At 36.3% G+C, this 20,277-nt stretch overlaps 1 protein-coding gene across 1 annotated transcript in view; it reads left to right on the top strand.

Annotated features, from left to right (window-relative positions):
* PTPRD (protein tyrosine phosphatase receptor type D) overlaps positions 1-20,277 on the top strand; it is a 2,130,336-nt gene that overhangs the window by 1,199,021 nt on the left and 911,038 nt on the right. The gene's annotated exons all lie outside the window — the stretch shown is intronic.

Here is a 20,277-nt window from a genome sequence, read left to right on the forward strand (position 1 = left end):
ATTTCTTCAGGGTCAAAGTAGTGTATGTGTCACCTATAGTGAGAATCATGAGAAAAACCAAATAAGAAAATCTAGTTTGAATTTTATAGTTTCTTATTATACATAGCTTTTGTAAAGCTGAGAAGTTTTATTTTGTTCAAAAGCCAGGTATTGAAGGCAGGGAGTGTCTCTTCACTTTCTTGGTTAAAGGTAAAGCCTGTTTAGGTAATTTTGATGGATCAAAGTCTTATTCCGAATATATCTGGCTTTCGAACAAAATAAAACTTCTCAGTCTAATTAAAATATGGGTAGTTGAAGAGAAATAGGAGCCTTCCCATGTCTCCTGATGAATGTGATGTGAAGGTAACATAAGAGTAGATAATCTTAGAAGCAGATGATATAGTGTCGCATGAAAATATTTGCCTGAGATGCTTGTTGGACTAAGAAGAAGAAGAATACAATATAAAAAGTTTAGGTCTCTATGCTTTGGCTGTTTTGTTAGGGTCACCCTGTGGCATAAATTCCTCCTTCAAAGGCCTTATAGTAAACTGTTTGTGGTATATCTTCAAGCTTATGCATTGTGTGAATATATATGAACATTTACTCTCCCACACTTTGAAAATATGGTCAATAAAGATTTTGCACTATAAGTTTACTTAAAAGCCCTGTGCTTAATAACCACCACATATCCACCACCCTGCTGCAGCCTGAGTATTTGAGGATGGTCTTGTATGATCTTGAATTATACTTGGTCACTGCCCACCAGGAAGGTCTGCCCAATCCATGCAGTGTAATAAAATCAGACAGGTCATTCGTGAAGGCTGATAACAGTGGCATCCCTCAGAGGGCCAGTGTAAAGGGCCAAGGTGTATTTGAAATGTCACTCAAATATAGCCAGGGGCTAGGAAGACAGACAAAACATTTGTAGCAGTGTTTGATTTTCTGTCCTGCTTTCCTCCCTATTTTATTTTGATAACTAGATGGGTGATATATTTTTAAATGGGGATTCTTATAAATAGATATAGCTCTATAAATATAAGTTCTATTCCCACTGGACTGGGTTCTCAACAAACACAGCTTTTAAATAAGGACAAAATACCCAGTCTCACCTCCTTTCTTTCCCACACTGTCTATGGATGCTGATATGTGGGTGAAGAAAAGTAGGTAAGCAGGAATTGGGAAAAAATAAGAAGAAAGAGAATAAAGGGGAAAAAATATGGTTTCTTTAAATCCAGCCTAAATAAAATATTTTTTTTAAGATTAAAAAAAGGAAATCTTACTAATTTGAGTCAATTTCTATTCTCTTTCAAAGGAAACTATTGTCTGGATAAAATAATGAGATTGTTTCTCGAAAGTTTTCAAAAGTTAAAGCTAGACTTCTCATGTAATATATTTCTGATGGTTTTCTTTTTAGTATCAGTGATATAATTGAAGTGAAAATGCCACTACAAATTTTTTAAGGACTTTACAAAGCCATGCAGTTACTTCAAAGTGTTTCAGAAAAAATATTTGTTACCAAGACTTTTTCAAATTAAATGTAAACTGTTACAAAATCTTATATCAAACCTGAAGGTTGTAATGGGTTCTTTGAGTTTTATTCTCTTAATTATCACTAATGCTAGAAAAATTGTAAGAAACATTTGACAATTATAAGGGTGATGTGCCTTCTTTCTGGAATTCTCAAGTATGTAGGACAGCTTCTGAACTGCCTAAAAGTTTCTTGTAAGAAGAGGTATTTAGGGGGTGGTTCAAGAAGGTGACATGGGAAGAGCCTGAACTTATCTCCTACCGTGAGCCCAATAAATATACAACTACATTTGGATCAGTTCCCTCTGAATAGAACCTGAGTACTAACTGAACACTTGCTCTACAACAAAGGATAAAAAGGACCACATCAAGATGGTAGGAGAAGCAGAGAAATGCTTTCTCCAAAAACCCCACCTCTGGTCCAGTGGTACATGGTGGGATCTTCCAGAGGAGGTACCCCCCACCTCAGGCTTCTGACCCCTGGGATCTACATCTGAGAAACTAGCCCCCTAAGTGTTTGGCTTAGAAAAACAATGGGGCTGATGTTCAAGAAAACTGAGTCTCCCCTCCTAAAGAGCTCATGTATGGTTTCACTCACCTTTCACTCACCTCACCCTGAGATCCTGTGAAATAACAGCAGTCTGAAGAGAGCTGTGAAGGACAGATATTTACAAATCTAAAATCATTAGCTGGAAGAACATGGGACAATAGAAATGCTCCCCGGAAATGCAGGCACTGGCAGGCACCATTATTGCACTCCCCACCTAACCCGCTAGCACAGGGGTGAGCTTGGACTTGGGGACATGATTCTGGCACTATCCCACTGCATTGCTGGAAAGCTACAGCAGTTGCAGCACTACCTTGCTCCCTGGGTGGGGTGCGGTGGGCATAAATAGTTGTGGCATTCTCCTGCTCCCTAGATAAAGTCAGGGAGTATGGATGGGTGCAGCACTCCTCCACCTCCTGACTGGAGCTGGTCAGTGCTAGTGGTCTTGTTATTTCTTAGCCCAAGGCCACTTAACACTCCCCTGCCCCCTAGCTGGGGCTGTTGAGCATGAGCATTCTTGGTAATCTCCCACTCCCAGCCTAAAACCAATGCACAAGGCACTCTCATGCTGCATTGCTGAAACCCACAGGCAGGCACAGTCATCTTCTCCTCTGTATTCCTGAAGCAAGAGAGCAAGCCTGCATCCTACACACTCCAGCTGCCTAGCTACAGGAAGTGTGTGCATATAATCCACACAGGGGAAACCCCTTGATGGTCTGGCCCTGGTGGCTAAGGGAGCTGGTGTTCCTGAGCTCCATGAGAAAATAATGATTGGAATGACAGTTCTAGACAGGCCCCCACCCCCAGAGCACTGCACAGACTGCAGACTAAAACACAACCCCAGTCTTCCTGTGAATAAGGAAAGGTCTATTTACTTAGCTTGGCACTTCACCCTGAGGGGCAGGCTGTAGGTTTCCCAGATATCTTGAGTCTAAGGAGACACTCCCAGGGAATGTAAGCAGGGAGACACCATCCTAGTCCACTCCCTTGGCCTTTCTACAGCTTGACAAGACTCCCTAGAAATGAACTTATACACTCATCAGGTGTGTTGATTTTTGCAATTGTCACCCATGGGACACCTCCAGATCTCCTGGTCTGGAGAACAGCAGGGATTACAATTGTAGTCCAGCTGGATGTATATATCTGTGTACTTTAATATATGCTGCCTGAGGGCCTGGCATTCAATCATCCTGACTAGGTCCTAAATGAGATTCTTCCCCTTGAAACACTGACCGGTTTCGGCACACCCACAAAAACGGGCATATCTAGAATCAATCAGGCAGTACAGACAATCACAAAGATTCAAGAGACAAGGAAAAGCTACAGCAGGATTGAAAAAGAAGGATCATCACCTACACAAGGCCACTCATTCAAGATTAAGAGAGGTAGCAGTTTTGCCTAATACATAGAATCAAACACAGAGAACCAAGCAAAATAAGAAAACAGAAAAAATATGTTTCAAATGAAAGAATGAGACAAAACCTCAGAAAAAGTGAAGATAAAGTGAAGATAAAGAATTCAAAGTAATGGTTATAATGGTTGAGCTTGGGAGAAGAATGGAAGAACACATTGAAAACTTCAACAAAGATTTAGAGAAACTGAGGAAGAACCCATCAGAGGTGAAGAATATAATAGCTGAAATGAAAAATACACTAGGGGGAATCAACAGCAGATTTAAATGATACAAAAGAACAGATTAGTGGTTTGGAAGAAAGTGTAGTGGAAAATAGAATAGAAAAAAAAAAGAATTATTAAAAAATGAGGATAGGGTAAGGGACTTCTGGGACAGCATCGAGCATACTAACATTTGCATTATATGGATCCTAAAAGAAGAAGAAAGAGAAAGGGGTAGAAAACATATTTGAAGAAATAATGGCTGAAAATTTCCCTAACCTGGGGAAGGAAACAGACATCCAGGTCCAGGAATCACAGTGTCCCAAAAAAGATGAAACCAAAGAGATCCACACCAAGACACATTATAATTAAAATGTCAAAAGTTACATAGAGAATGGACTTGAGGACACAGGGTGTGGGAGGGGTAAGCTGGGATGAAGTGAGAGAGTGACATGGACACATATACACCACCAAGTGTAAAATCAATAGCTCGTAGGAAGCAGCTGCATAGCACAGGGAGATCAGCTCATTGCTTTGTGACCACCTAGAGGGGTGGGATAGGGAGGGTGGGAGGGAGATGCAGGAGGGAGGAGATATGGGGATATATGTATATATATATAGCTGATTCACTTTGTTATACAGCAGAAACTAACACACCATTGTAAAGCAATTATACTACAATAAAGAAATTTAAAAAATAAATTTAAAAAATAAAATAAAATACTAAAAAAAAAAAAAAAGATGAATAAGTCCTAGAGATCTACTGTATAACCTAGTGCCCATGGTTAATAATGCTGTACTATGTACTCAAAAGCTTGCTAAGAGGGTAGACACTGATTCTAGATAAAAGTTAGAAGAATTATACAAAGAAAAGTTTATTTAAATCTTTAAAAAAAATGTCAAAAGTTAAAGATAAAAAGAAAAATTTTAAAGCAGCAAGAGAAAAACAGCTAGTTATGTATAAGAGAAGCCCCAAAGGATTTTCATTGAATTTTTCAGCAGAAGCAGATTTTTCAGCATATCAACCATGTTTTCTGTCCATAATGGTATGAAACTCAAAATCAATTACAAGAAGAAAACTAGACAAACCACAAGCACATGGAGGCAAAACAACATGCTACTAAAAAGTCAATAGGTCAACAAAAAATCAAAGGGGAGATTAAAAAATATATATACCTTGAGACAGATGAAAACAGAAACCCAACTTTCCCAAATCTATGTGATGCAGCAAAAGCCATTCTGAGAGGAAAGTTCATAGTGATAAGCCCTACCTCAAGAAACAATAAAAATCTCAAATAAGCATTCCAACTTTACACCTAAAGGAACTAGAGTGGAGATGAATAAAATAGAAACAAAAAAAGAAAGAAAACAATCAATGAAACTAAGGGTACTTTGAAAAGATAAACAAGTCTGGGTAAAGGTTTATCAATTTTATCATGAAAAAAAAGAGGACCCAAATCAATGAAATCAAAAATGAAGAGGAGAAAGTAAAACTGATACCATAGAAATTCAAAGGATCATAAAATACTACTATGAACAATTATACACCAATAACTTGAACAGTCTGGAAGAAATGGAAAAAATCCTGGAAACACAAAATCTTCCAATATTGAATCATGAGGGAAAAGAAAATCTGAATAGACCAATTACTAGTAATGAAATTAAATCAGTAATTTAAAAATCTCCAACGAGTAAAAATCAAGGATTGGACAGCTTCACAGGTGAATTCTACCAACCATTTAAAGAAGAGTTAATACCTATACTTCTCAAATCATTCCTAAAAAATAAAGACGAGAAAACACTTCCAAACTCATTGTACAAGGCCAGCATTACCCTGATATCAAATCCAGACAAAAACACCACAAAACAAGAAAATTACAGGCCAATATCCTTGATGAACATAAATGGAAAAATCCTCAACAAAATATTAGCAAACCAAATTCAGTAATACTTTAAAAGGATCATACACCATGATCAAGTGGGGTTTATCTCAGGAATGCAAAGATGGTTCAATATCCATAAATCAATCAAAGTGATACATCACATTAACAAAATGAAGGGTAAAATCATACCAATAGATTCAGGAAAAGCATTTTACAAAATTCAACATGTTTATGAAAAAACTCTCAGCAAGGAATTCCCTGGCTGTCCAGTGATTAGGATTCTGCACTTTCACTGCCAAGGACCCAGGCTCAATCCCTGGTAGGTTAACTAAGATCCCAAAAGCTGTTCAGTGTGGCCAAAAAAAAAAAACCCAAAACAAACAAAAAACTCTCAGCAAAGTGGGTGTACAGGGAAAGTACCTCAATGCAATAAAAGTCATATATGATAAACCCCCCAGTAACATCCTACTCAATGGTGATAGCCAAAAGCTTTTCCTCTAAGATCAGGAACAAAACAAGGATGCCCACTCTTGCCACTTTTATTCAACATAATATTACAGTATTGGAAGGCCTAGCCCCAGGAGTCAGGCAAAAAAATAAAAAAAAATAAAATGGAGGGAGGGAGGAAGGAAGGAAGGAAGAAAGGACATCCTTTTGGGAAAGGAAGATATAAAATTGTCACTGTTTGAAGATGAAACAATACTATATATAGAAAATCTTAAAGAGGCTACCAAAAAACTATTAGAACTAATAAATGAATTCAGTAACATTGCATGATACAAAATTAATATACAGAAACCTGTTGCATTTCTGTACACCAACAACAAACCATCAGAAAGAGAAATTTTAAAAATTTCATTTATAATTATATCAAAAACAGTAAAATACCTAGGAATAAATCTATCCAAAGAGGTAAAAGACTTGTACTCTGAAAACTATAAGACATTGATGAGATAATTAAAGATAACACAAACAAATATAAAGATATACTGTGCTCATGGATTGGAAGAATTAATATTGTTAAAATGTCCATAATGCCCAAAGTAGTTTACAGGCTCAATGCAATCCCTATCGAAATAACAATGGCATTTTTCACAGAAATAGAATTTATTTGAAACCACAAAAGAGCCCAAATAGCCAAAACAATCTTGAGAAAGAACAAAGCTGGACATATCATGTGCCCTGATTTCAAGCTATAGTACAAAGCTATACTAATCAAAACAGTATGGTACTGACACAAAAACAGACACATGGATCAATAAAACAGAATGGAAAGCACAGAAATAAGCCCACATATAGATGGTCAATTAATTTATGACAAAGGAAGTAAGAAGATACAATGAAGAAAGGCTGCCTCTTCAATATATGGTGCTGGGAAAATTTTACAGACACATGAAAAAGAATGCAATTGGACCACTAGCTTACACAATACACAAATATAAATTCAAAATGGATTATAAAGTCTCAAATGTAAGACATGAAACCATAAAGCTCTTAGAAGAAAACATAGGCTGTAAGCTATTTGACAGCAGTGTAAGAGTTTTTTTTTTTTTTTTTTTTTTTTTTTTTGGGATATGTCTCCTCAGGCAAGGGCAACAAAAGCAGAAATAAACAAATGGGGCTACATCAAACTAAAAAGCTTTTGCACAGTGAAGGAAGCCATCAACAAATAAAAAGCGTTCTACCTAATGGGAGAAGGTATTTGCAAATGATATACCTGATAAGGGGTTAATATCTAAAATATATAAAGAACTTATACACCTTAATATCAAAAAACATACAACCCAATTAAAAAATGTGCAGAGGATCTGAATAGACATGTTTATAGAGAAGACATACAGATGGCTAACAGGTACATGAAAAGATGCTCAACATCACAAATCATCAGGGAATGCAAATCAGAACCACAATGGGGTATCACCTCACATTTGTTAGAATGACTCTTATTCAAAAGACAAGAAATAATAAATGTTGGCAAGGATGTGGAGAAAAGGGAACCCTTATGCCCTGTTGGTAGAAATGTAAATTGGTGTAGCAACTATGGAAAACAGTATGGTGGTTCCTAAAAATTCACACTGCCATATGATATAGCAGTTTCACTTCTGGGTATTTATCCTAAGAAAACAAAAACACCAGCTCAAAAAGATATGTGCACCCCTTTGTTCATTGCAGCATTATTTACAATAGCCAAGATATGAAAACAACCTAAGTGTCCATTGATAGACGAATTGATAAAGAAAATGTGATTTTATATATATATATATATATATATATATATATATATATATATATATATATTTACAGTAGAATATTGTTCAGCCATAAAAAAGAGTGAAATCTTGCCATTTGCAGCAACATGGTTAGACCTAACGGGTATTAGGCTAAGTGCAATAAGTCAGATCGAGAAAAACAGTTACCATATGATTTCACTTATATGTGGTATCTAAAAAACAAAACAGCAACAGACTCACAGATACAGAAAACAAACTAGTAGTTGCTAAAAGGTAAGGGTATTGGGGATGGGCGAAATTGAAGGGGATTTATGGGTAGAAACTACCAGTTATAAAATAAGTAAATCATGGGGATATAACATACAGTACAGGGAACATAGTAATATTGTGATAACTTTGTATGGTGACCATTTCAAAATATATATAAATACTGAACCATGATGATGTACATCATTATATTTCAATCACAAAAAAAAAGTGTTTAGAATTTATTGTGTCCTAGTAAAGTATGAAGAGTAGGTGGCATGTGGAACATTGAACTTATGTGTTTTAATTTCACTCCTTGATAGACTTCATAAAGCTAATCACCCATTATTTAAATTTCCATAATTTCTACAAATTCTGAACCCAGCAAGCACTGTGTGTCACTTTGGTACAATGTTCTCCACATCCTGAGGTAATGGCCATATCCTGTGTGTTTCAACCTTTTATTTTTATTTTGTCCAGCTAAAGAATGTTTCAGTTTTAACCTTCTCGTTACATAACGAAGAGAACAACAGTGTTGAAATAACAGTCATAGCCGATTAACATTTAATCCCTGACTTGATTTATGGAGAAACCAGGCTGAAACCTTATGCACTCCCAAGCACTGGAGTTTAGCAAGCAATCCAAGCAAAGGAAAAGCACAGTTGCAATCTGGGAGTATTAGAGAAAGGAAGAAAGGCAGCATTAGTTCATTTTGCTTTCAAGGGTGAGTCATTCACCCTGTGCCACTGCTGAAGTGAAACATTTTTATTGATTTGCAGATTAAGAATCTATTTAAAAAGTGATAAATCAATCATTCTCGTCAAGCCTCCAGCAGCATGTTCAGGAACTTGAAAGCAATCACTGCTGTTTGAGGAAAGCTTACTTAACTTGTGTTTCTTCTAATGATAGAGAAAACTATAGCTTATAATGAAGGTACTGTGTATTGAACACCTTGATGAAAAGTCAGAAGATTGAGCTGGCATAAATCAGCTCAGTCCAGGAGCCTGAAGGTGGGATGAAGAGCAGAGTTTATCCACCTTAATTATCATTGCATTTGAAAGTCAATGAGGAGCCCTCCATCGTGAACTTCTACTCACATCTAACCGTTGTTCACGATTTTATCTTATATTATCATAAAAAAGTAGATGAGATTAAAAATAAAACTATCTTGATATTATCGATGTTGCCTTAAAACAGTAGACCATAATCAGAGATCAAACTATTTTTATTAAATCTTAAATCCTAAGTCTGTGTTTATAAAGAGAAAAGTGATTCTACTTCATGTCCTTAAAACTTGTCTGCCAGCAAAAAAAAAAAAAAAAAAAAGTCAAAATGCAGTATTTTTCAAGACAGATATGAAATATTTGCATGATAGTATTATTCCATTTCTGTAATGCCTTGGTCTCTTTGCACAGATTAGTGCTTGGAAATGAGAAGAGACAAAGTAATGTTACTTCACTAAACTATGATTGTTTCTTAGGATTTTAGAATTTCACTTGTCAGCTTTATTTGACTTTAGTGAGTATCATGATTACAAGGAAGTTTATTATTCCCTAGACTCTAAATGGCACATTGGAAAGCTGTTCCGTATTTGTATACTTTGTTTCAAACCTCTTCTAACAAGTATTAATGTAAAATCACTTTTCTTTAACCCCAACCATAGATCACCTCAGATATAACATTTAATTGATCAAGATTACTAAGCTTAATATTTTTTCTTACCTAAAAAATGATTCTTATGAAAGTGACTTGAGTGTGTTTCAGTAAATAAAAGGTATTTTTTAGAAAAAAATAAAGATGCCATAAAGTGTCTTCATGTAATTAAATGTTTCTGCAATGTTGTGTATCAGTGTCATAAGCTTTAAAAGTCAACCTTTTAGAATCAGACAACCTTCCAACTCAGAGATGTTTGTTATCAGGCTTCTATAGTGAATCAAACCATAGTATCAACATTCATCTAAATCTTTTAACCTTTGATCAGTGGTCTTATTCAAGGGAGGTAGACCAACAGTCCCCAACCTTTTTTGGCACCAGGGACCGGTTTTGTGGAAGACAATTTTTCCATGGATGGAATGGTGCAGGGAGCTGGGTAGGGGGGGCAATTGTTCAGGTGGTAAAGCAAACAATGGTTCAGGCGGTAACCTGAGCGCTGGGGAGCAGCAGAGGAAGCTTCACTCGCTCACCCGGCGCTCACCTCCTGCTGTGCAGCCCAGTTCCTAACAGGCTGTGGACCGGTGGCCAGGGGGTTGGGGACCCCGAGTTAGACTATGGAAATACCATAGAAAAAGAAACAGATTACAATCCCTAAGCTATTAATCATTGTTTTGCGTCACTGTGAAAAGTTAGAAATGAAATGTCTGATAATAAGAGAATGAGCAAATGATCTGTTCTCTGAGTATAATATTATACAGCTGTTAAAAATTATATTGACTAACATTGTAGAAAAATATGACACAACTAAACTGAAGGCTTCTAAACAACAGAGATTCCATGTTACTTGACTCATTTTTGTCTCTTGTATTATCTAGGGTTACATTAGCTGTTGCAAAAAATATAGCCCACAATGTTAGTAGACTACCACAAGAGAAGTTTATGTCTCCCTCAATTAACAGTGCAATGTGGATGATTCTTATTAGCAGATAGCTTTGCTTCATGCAGTGTCTCAGGAATTCAGACTTCTTTCATCTTATGGCTTTGCCTTCCCCTAATAACTCATTGTTCTCTGAATCTGGTCAACAAAAAGGGGAAAAGAAAGAGGATAGAGAAGGTACAATGATCCTTGAATAACTTGACTCAAAAGTGACCCAGACCGGGCTTCCCTGGTGGCTCAGTGGTTGAGAGTCCACCTGCCGATGCAGGGGACACGGGTTCGTGCCCTGGTCCGGGAAGATCCCACATGCCGCGGAGCGTCTGGGCCTGTGAGCCACGGCCGCTGAGCCTGCGCGTCCGGAGCCTGTGCTCCGCAACGGGAGAGGCCACAACAGTGAGAGGCCCGCGTACTGAATAAAAAAAAAAAAAAAAAAAAAAAAAGTGACCCAGGCCAATTTCGCTTCCAGTCCATTGGTAAGACCTGTGGCATGGTCAAAGTAAATGCAAGGTGATTTTCTAATAATGGCTCTATGATAGGGAAGTGAAGGCACATATTTTGATAGCCTATTTGCTGTTTCTGCCACATTTTGTTCAGTGTAGCATGTAGCTTTTTGAATGTTGGTTGAATGTGGGGTTTTTTTGCCAAGAATTGCTGGAAAATTAGCCAGAAGGCATGAAATAGCTTAGTTCTTGGGGGGTCTACAAGTCATCCTTGAAAAATAAGCTAGAGACTGAGGCAGAGACCAGATTGTATAGAGCCTTGTGCATCAGGTGAATAAGTTTACAATTTATCCTGTAGAAAATGAGGAGGTATCATAGGGTTAAGAATCGGTAATAAGGCAGTCAGAACTGCAGTTTTTCTAAATACAATCGTAGCTGCAATGTGGAGCATAAACTCTCAGGGGTCAAGATTAGATGTAGAGAGACCAGTTAGAAGACTAATTACTGCAGATGATAAAGGAAATAGCAGTGGGTTATGAGGGGGAAACAGACGTGAAGCTTAGGGGTAGGATGGACAGAACTTCATTCCTAATTATGGAAAGGAGGTGAAAAAAAAAAAGACACATGGAGAATTACCTCGTTGTTTAAAGCTTGGGGGATTGCATTTACCAACATAAAAAATTCAGAAGGAAAAACAGAGTTTTAGAGAAGAGTAATCAGTTGTATTTTGAGTTTGACATGCCTGTGAGTCTTCCAAGAGAAAGGAGATATTCAAGAGGTGGTTGACGGAAGAGGTCTTTAGCTCAACTACTGGATGGGAAGAGGTACTGATGTACCTCTCTACTGATACACAAGTACAAAGGATGTACTTTCAAAGGTACATCCTTTGAAAGTCTATAGAGTGAACAGAGCACAGAACTTGAAATAGTACCACTTTTGGAGGAGTAAAAAATCTTATTTACTAAAGAAAGAAATGGACTATAGAGAGGAAGGCATTTAAATTATCATCAAGATAGAAAATAAACATTGGACCAAGGTTCTAGATTAACATATGTAAATGAGAAGGAACCAAGAACAGTGGAGAGATTCATCTTAAAAGAGAGAATGGCCATCTGTTTTATCAGCGTTGTAGAGGAGGAGATGAAGGCAAATCCGGATGTCAATGAGTTGGTAATTTTAGAGGCAGAGAGTTTGTTTTTGAGACTTCAATAAGCTCAGTAAAAATAAGAATATTTGCACAATCACAGAGGTCACTCACCAAAGACTCGTAAAAGGATTGTTGTGTGTTCCCTGAGAGTTCTGGGAAAATGGTTGACCATAAAGTGGCGGTAATTTGGTAAATGTATCTGTGATTGATTTTGTTTAATATAATTTTACGTATTGATAGATACCAGGCTGAGCATCATGTCACACATCCTTCTTTGCTCACTTAGTTCCATGCTATATTTCTCTTGGGAGATAACTGACATAGTTGATTCTGTTATTTTACTCTTAACTCATTCTTCCCCTACAAAACCACATTGGGTGATTCACGAAAGGGTAAAAACTGGTCTTGTATGTACATGTTATAAAGAGTTATTTGGCTAATAATGTCCTCAGTTTTTTATTTGGGTCAAGCTGCGTCTTGTTTAACTTATCTATAAATCACCTTAATCAGAGTCTATTTTTTTTTAACTTGAGAATAATTTTGTTTCAGAAGCTCTACGTATATATATAATTATTATTGGAGTATAGTTGATTTACAATGTTGTGTTAGTTTCTACTGTGAAGCAAAATGAATCAGCTATACATATACATATATCCCCTCTTTTTTGGATTTCCTTCCCATTTAGGTCACCACAGTGCATTGAGTAGAGTTCCTTGTGCTATACAGTATATTCTCATTAATTGTCTATTTTATACGTAGTATCAATAGTGTATATGTGTCAATCCCAATCTCTCAGTTCCTCCCACCACCACCCTTCCCCCTTTGTATCCGTACATTTGTTCTCTACACCTGTGTTTCTATTTCTGCTTTGCAAATAAGATCATCTACACCATTTTTCTAGATTCCACATATATATGTTAATATATGATATTTGTTTTTCTCTTTCTGACTTACTTCACTCTGAGTGATACTCTCTAGGTCCATTCATGTCTCTACAAATGACCCAATTTCATTCCTTTTTATGGCTTAGTAATATTCCATTGTGTATATATACCACATCTTCTTTATCCATTCCTCTGTTGATGGACATTTAGGTTGCTTCCATGTCCTGGCTATAGTGAATAGTGCTGCAATGAACATTGGGGTACATGTTATCTTTTTGAGTTATGGTCTTTTCTGGGTATATGCCTGGTAGTGGGATTGCTGGGTCATACGTAGTTCTATTTTTAGTTTTTTAAGGAACCTCCATACTGTTTTCATAGTGAGCGTATCAATTTACATTCCCACCAACAGTGAATGAGGGTTCTCTTTTCTCCACACCGTCCCCAGCATTTGTTTGCAGATTTTTTGATGATGGCCATTATGACCAGTGTGAGGTGATACCTCATTTTAGTTTTGATTTGCATTTCTCTTATAATTAGTGATGTTGAACATCTTTTCATGTGTATGTCTTCTTTGGAGAAATGTCTATTTAGGTCTTCTGCCCATTCTTTGATTGTGTTGTTTGCTTTTTTGATAGTGAGCTGCTTGTATATTTTGGAGATTAATCCTTTGTCAGTTGCAGAAGCTCTACATATATTAAAAAAAAAAAGATTTTCTAATAGCAGAGTTTCAAAGCTTCCTAACCTGGAATCCAGTCAGTTGATATTTGGGGAACTGTTTCCTTGTCAGATGTTATACTAGGGTGAAAACAGTATGAGAGAGAGGGGGAGAGAGAGGGAGGGAGGGAGAGAGAGGGAGAGAGAAAGTGCGAGAGCAAGATTTATTCATGTTAGAATCTCATGGACTGACAATTTCATACAAAAATGTGCTTCATAGTGATATAAAATGATAAGTGAAGGATATTTCTAAGTAAACATATCCTAATTGTCAGCATGTAAAGTTTTTTGAGGATTCTTATGGACTTAGGAGTGTGCGTCAAACAAAGTTTTGTGGTGTAAACTGTATGCTGGTAAGCCTTATTTTGTTTATGAGAATATCCATAAGGTTCACATGGGCACATATACATAAATGTCAATTAATTAGAATATTTACTGAGGAAATTCACAAGAAAAACTCTCAACATCTTAAGTTCTCTCTCTGTATGACTCTGTGTGACTTTGAGTAGCTCGCAGGTAGCAAGCAATGGGTGACTGTTAATATAATACAGAAAATTATCTTAAGGAAAATGAATAACATAAGGATTCCACCCCAAATTCAGGGTGCTCTTAGAGATTTTCTTTTCCTTCCCTTGTTTTTAGACAGCTGAGGACTGGGAAGCAATATTCTACAGTAATAAATATGTTTATGATTACAAAACGGTGGAAGTAAAATATATCTAGTATTACCTGTAAGTTAGCAAAATTAGTGTGTTTGGGGAATTGCAAGTATACTGATCAAAAAATGGATTTCACCAGGCTAGGTTTCCATTCAGCCTTATTTCAAAACTATATTTCAAGTTATTATCTGGTATGGTAGAAAGAATACAGACTTTTGAATTGAATAGGGAAGCTCCTAAAATTCCATTTCTACATCTTTTTTAATCTAGTGATTCTAGACAAGTATCAATATTTAACATAGTTTAATTTTCTAGGATAGTAATATCTACCTCACAGAGATATTGTGAAATATATATGTAACCACTGTGATATAGTAGCATTCAACAGATTCAATAAATTGTAGTTCCCACTCTAATTTAGCTGTATATCTAAAAGCAGAAAATACTGTGGGTAAAGATACAAGGAGTTTCAAGAGCTATATCTTATAATTAGGCAAGCTTGGTGACGTCCAGCTTCTATGTCTTTTGCTGCTAAAAAGCAATACAAAGAAGAAAAAAAAGGGAAAGATCATGTTCACTGTAGAATAATTTGTTGTAAGATCAACAAAACTCTAAAAGTCAACTTAAGTTTATCTGGCCTTTGCTAAAATTTAGTAGTAAAGATAAATAAGTAAAATCTAGATGAGTTATATTATAAATATTTAGTGGTAAGATTTACATGGGAGCTGGAATGAGCAAAAAGGAAAGATCAGGAAACTGAAATTGACAAAGTAAATTACCCTAATAAATGTGATTAGTGTCTGGAGAACTATAGAAACAAAATGGAAGATTGTCATGGCCCTTTGTGCTTACTGTATCTCATCAGTTATTTCAAACATATTTAGAAATAAATAAATAAAACAAAATAAATTGCCCCAGAGATATTTTAGATTCATTTTGGTGAATTAGGGAATGAAAATACAAACCATTCATTTTGACACTGGTTCAGAGTTTATGGACAAATTGTTCAGTCACATTGTAACTCAATCCCATTGCATCTTAAATTCTTTTGCTTTAATTGAACAAGCATTCATTACATTTCTACCATAAACAAAACACTGCACCAGGCATGAGAGAAGTGAGTAAAAAATAGGAAGACTTTTAAATCTTTCAGATGTTAGCTGCAGCATTACATACATTTGATAAAATTTTGTTGAGCTGGGGTGTGTGCCATGAAATCATGAACTACCAAAAACAGAAAAAAAAAAAAAATCATCTGCATTCTTTGATGGGGTATTTGCTATTAATTTATATTTATTTAAATTCCATCCATGTGTGTGACACCACAAAACTGAATTTTTTATACACTACCTCATTACATGAGTGATATAAGAACAGAGATTGTTTCTTCAACTCATTCAGCATTCTAATAAACAGAATACGAATTTCGTTCCATTAAAAATAATAGAATGTAACTATCCTACAGCCATTTAAATGCTTTAGAATAGAGCAGTCCTCTTTTTTATTCCAGGAGGCATATACAATAAATCTCATTATTAAAATTACCATATTCAGACTATCTTAATAATGCACATGCCGATATCTCTCCCACCTTCAAAGAAACAAATAATGGTGAAAATTATGCTAGCACTGACAATAGCTAGGAAATACTGAGAAATAAACTATTTCCCTCTTATTTCTTATAGTAAAACAGCTTCCTATGCATTTAACTAGCTAAAAGATGCCTAGGTTTTGAACATTCAAAGGTACTGAGTATGTCGAAAACGTCTATAGAGAGACACTGATAGGTATCTTGTTTCCACACATGCATGTTTGGGTGCCTGCACACGTAAAGAAATCAACACATAAAATCAAATCTTAACAGATTTTGGATCAGAGAGATAGAGATAATCTTCCATCGGTGTCATGAACACCATTTGAATTGATTAAACAGCTAATAATCCATGGATTGACCCACCAGTTTGAGTGCATTTTTATTGAAGGCCCTTTCAGAGATAAGTAACCTGAACACATCCCAGACCTGTGCTTCTACTAGTAAAACATTTATTTCCTGATTACTACAACTCATAAGTACCTACCTTCACTCCCCCTAAGAGAGACGAGAAGGTTGCGTTGTGCTTTGCAGAGCTAGATTTAGCATTCTCTCAAACACAACTTGAAGCAGAAGCAGCTAGAAGGCTAGATTGCTGACTGATCCTGCAGAGTCTCTCCACCTTTCGCTGGGAAAAATCAGAGGTCAGCTTTCCTCTTCTGTACCTGCTATTTATACTAGTGCTTTCTTTCCAGGTATAAGACCTATTTTACAGGTACAATGTTATAACCTCCCAGGAGTTTTCTTGCTCTACCTTCACCCACAAGTGCTCAAACATAGATCTTCTATACACACTTCAATACACTGAAAGAATCTTATTTCTCTTTTCTCATATACAATGTAGAAACCAATCTCTATGCTGACTAAGCAACTTCTAAAATCCTCTCTAATTTGGATTTTTTTTTTTTGATCTAATTCACATTTATTCCCCATGGTTTTGGAGTTAGACTCCAATTGCAATTCAAAGTGCTCTAACATTCTAGCTTGATTATTTACACTCTCTTATCCTCAGTTTCTACAGTTTTTAAATGGGTATAGTAAAGCTGGTCCTTCATATTTTATTTAGCTTTTTTAAGGATCAAATGGAATCTTTTTATTCAAATGAAGTCAGATTTAATGTTTGTGACATGAGGCACTAATTAAACAAAAGAAATGTTTAATTAGAAAACACATTTTCAGGGTATTACATGTATGCTTCCTTTGTTGAGAATAAACAGGACTAGCAAATTTAAATTGCAATATATTTGACCACATTTATCTGTAATTCATAATGTCTCTTAAAACCTATTATTGACACTGGGATAAAAAGTTAATGTTCAAGGTTAGGATTATTGTTTACTGATTATAGTTTAATTAATTGCTTTATACATTCTATTTTTATCTACCTAGGATACAGTCAATGAACACAATTTCTTGCAAAGTACAGGTCAGTTGGTTTCAGTGATTTTTCAAATGGAGAATGAGAGTTTTGATTCTGTATTCTGTTTAAAACAATGGTGGATCTCCAAGCCTTAAATTTCTATAATGATTGCAGCTTAGATTAAGGAACGATTTGGTTGTCAGAGATAGGAGTTTCTAATCTCATTTTCACAGCTAATTACGGGGTAAGTTTAGAAAATCACATGCAAGAAAGAACTTTCTTCTTCTAAATTCTTCTTAAGTAAAATGATAATAACCTTTACTTATTTTCTCTGCAACAGGATTTTGGGAGTATCTTGTTAATGTAATTCAGGATTAGAGAGTGTCCCAAACTAATCAAATAGAAAAACACTGGAACAATGCCTTGTTTCTGAAGTCTTTTGGTGATTTTGTCCAGTTTGTTATCAATTTTCTTTTTAATTTGGTGGTAGCTGTACATAATATTCGGACCTCTCCTGAAGTTCTGTACATCTCTTGTTATATGGCCACATACCATCATAGCACACCAATTAAGTGTTTGAAATGGATTAAATGCCTGCTCAACCACCTTCTGGCTTTGTGACCTCACACAGGTTATTTAATCTATGTGAACCTTTAGTTTCTCTTTGGAATTGGAAATGAAAAAATCTACTTCATAGTGTTGTTTTGAGATAATTTAATGAAAGCAACTAAAACATGCTATAAATGCTAGTAATTACCTACTGACATTTGCCTTTTCCTATTGTGCCCTGTGCAAACTTTGACTCAAATAGACAAGAGTTTGAATCCTGGTAGTAATGTTTATTTGCTATGGTTACTGATTATTTACTCCCTTGGAGTGTTCATTTACATATCAAACATGGTTCTACCACCCAGCATTAAATGTGATACCACATGTGAAAGTGCTTTACACATAGTAGGCATGCAATAACTATTCATTAAATAGACTACAAATTAGGGCATTTTTTGTGTGTCTGCCTTTTTTTGCTAAAGACATGGTTGTCAAGTCAGATCTGCTGATTTCTTTTAAAGGAAGTTGGCCCTCAGTGTATCAATTACCTTCAGCACATTTCACTTGCAGATAATATAGGCCAGAGAAGGGAGAAAGGTTAAGAAGCAAGGAGAGGCCTTCACTGGTGGTGCAGTGGTTGAGAGTCTGCCTGGCAATGCAGGGGACACGGGTTCGAGCCCTGGTCCGGGAAGATTCCACATGCCACGGAGCAACTAAGCCCGTGCGCCACAACTACTGAGCCTGAGCTCTAGAGCCCACGAGCCACAACTACTGAGCCTGCGCTCTAGAGCCCGTGAGCCACAACTACTGAAGCCCACGCACCTAGAGCCTGTGCTCCACAACAAGAGAAGCCACCGCAATGAGAAGCCCGTGCGCCGCAACGAAGAGTAGCCCCTGCTTGCTGCAACTAGAGAAAGCCCGCACGCAGCAACGAAGACACAATGCAGCCAAAAATAAATAAACAAATAAATAAATAAATTTATTTAAAAGAAAAAAGAAGCAAGGAGAGAAGCAACAGACAAGACCTCATGCTGAGAGTGTGCAACTTGATAGGACAGGTTTGAAAACTAGATAAGGACTCAGTAGTGCAAGGTGTACATCTGTGTGTAGTAATGCTGTTTTGAAACCTTCCCTCTCTATGGCGTGTCGCACCATGCTTGGTCATTAAATCCTCAAATGGTTTCTCTATCCTCCTACTCTTTTTTCAAGCACCACTACACAAACATCAGCAGAACCAAAACAGTAACCACCTGTATGAAGTTGCTGCCTTGGTATATCCAGTTTGGAATAAATGAGACCCATAGGGAATCCTGAATGAGAGTTTCTTTTCAGGGTAGTATTTTATTTCCCCAATCAATTTGCAGAATGCTGGGATAGTAGAGAAAGTTCTCAGATAAGTGTCCAACTCCCATAACATGATTCTAAATTAAATCCTAGGTAGAAAAAAAAAAAAAAGAAACAAGCATCTTCACACCATTCTAAGGGGGAAACTCATGATCCATCTCAGGAAGAGAGATTCCTATTTAAATTATTACATATTCAAATTGAGCTGAATTCAGAATAGAAACCTCTATTCCCAAATGGAGAACAAGAATAAGTTGGAAAATTCTACTCTTTACAAATATACAACTGAAATTCATTCAATCAGTATTTTTGATCACTTACCATGTAAGATTATGGCAGTACAAATGAGAGGATAGATGAACTGAATAAATTTTGTGCCATGTTTTGTCTTCAAAGATTCTATGTAAAAAATTTATGGAACAGCATAGACAATATAAAGTATCAAAGATTCTACTCTGTGGTGGAGTAGTATTCTTTAAGAAGCCCTCTTTGATGTACTAAGAGAGAGTTTTCTGTAATTCTGTAGCCTCAAAGAAATGTGTCCTGGTTCTATGAGACCAGAAAAGAGGAAATATTTCGTCTGAGGACTTGTTAAGGAGAAAAATTATTCATGATACTTGTTAAAGATGGTAAAGCAGACTTCATTCAAAGGGAGGTACTACAGTGAGGTTTTGTAGTCAGGGAAAGAAGCGGGACTAAACTCCAACCCCAATGAGGACAAGCAGGTATTTATAACTATGGAGCAGGGTAAGGATCAGTGGATATAACATTACTAAGAGGAAATATCCGGGGTAAGGGAGATTCTTGCTACACATGCTCAATAGATTTCTTGCTGAAGGCAGGCCAGGGTGATAAGATTTTGAGTTTGGGGGATAAGGAATTCAAATCAGATATCTAGAATGGGCAAATACCAAGGGTAGGAAATTTTCACTAAGCTGACTCATCAGTATTCTTACCCAAACTGGATTCTTG

The sequence above is a fragment of the Tursiops truncatus genome, chromosome 6 (assembly GCF_011762595.2).
Source record: "Tursiops truncatus isolate mTurTru1 chromosome 6, mTurTru1.mat.Y, whole genome shotgun sequence".
Taxonomy (NCBI): domain Eukaryota; kingdom Metazoa; phylum Chordata; class Mammalia; order Artiodactyla; family Delphinidae; genus Tursiops; species Tursiops truncatus.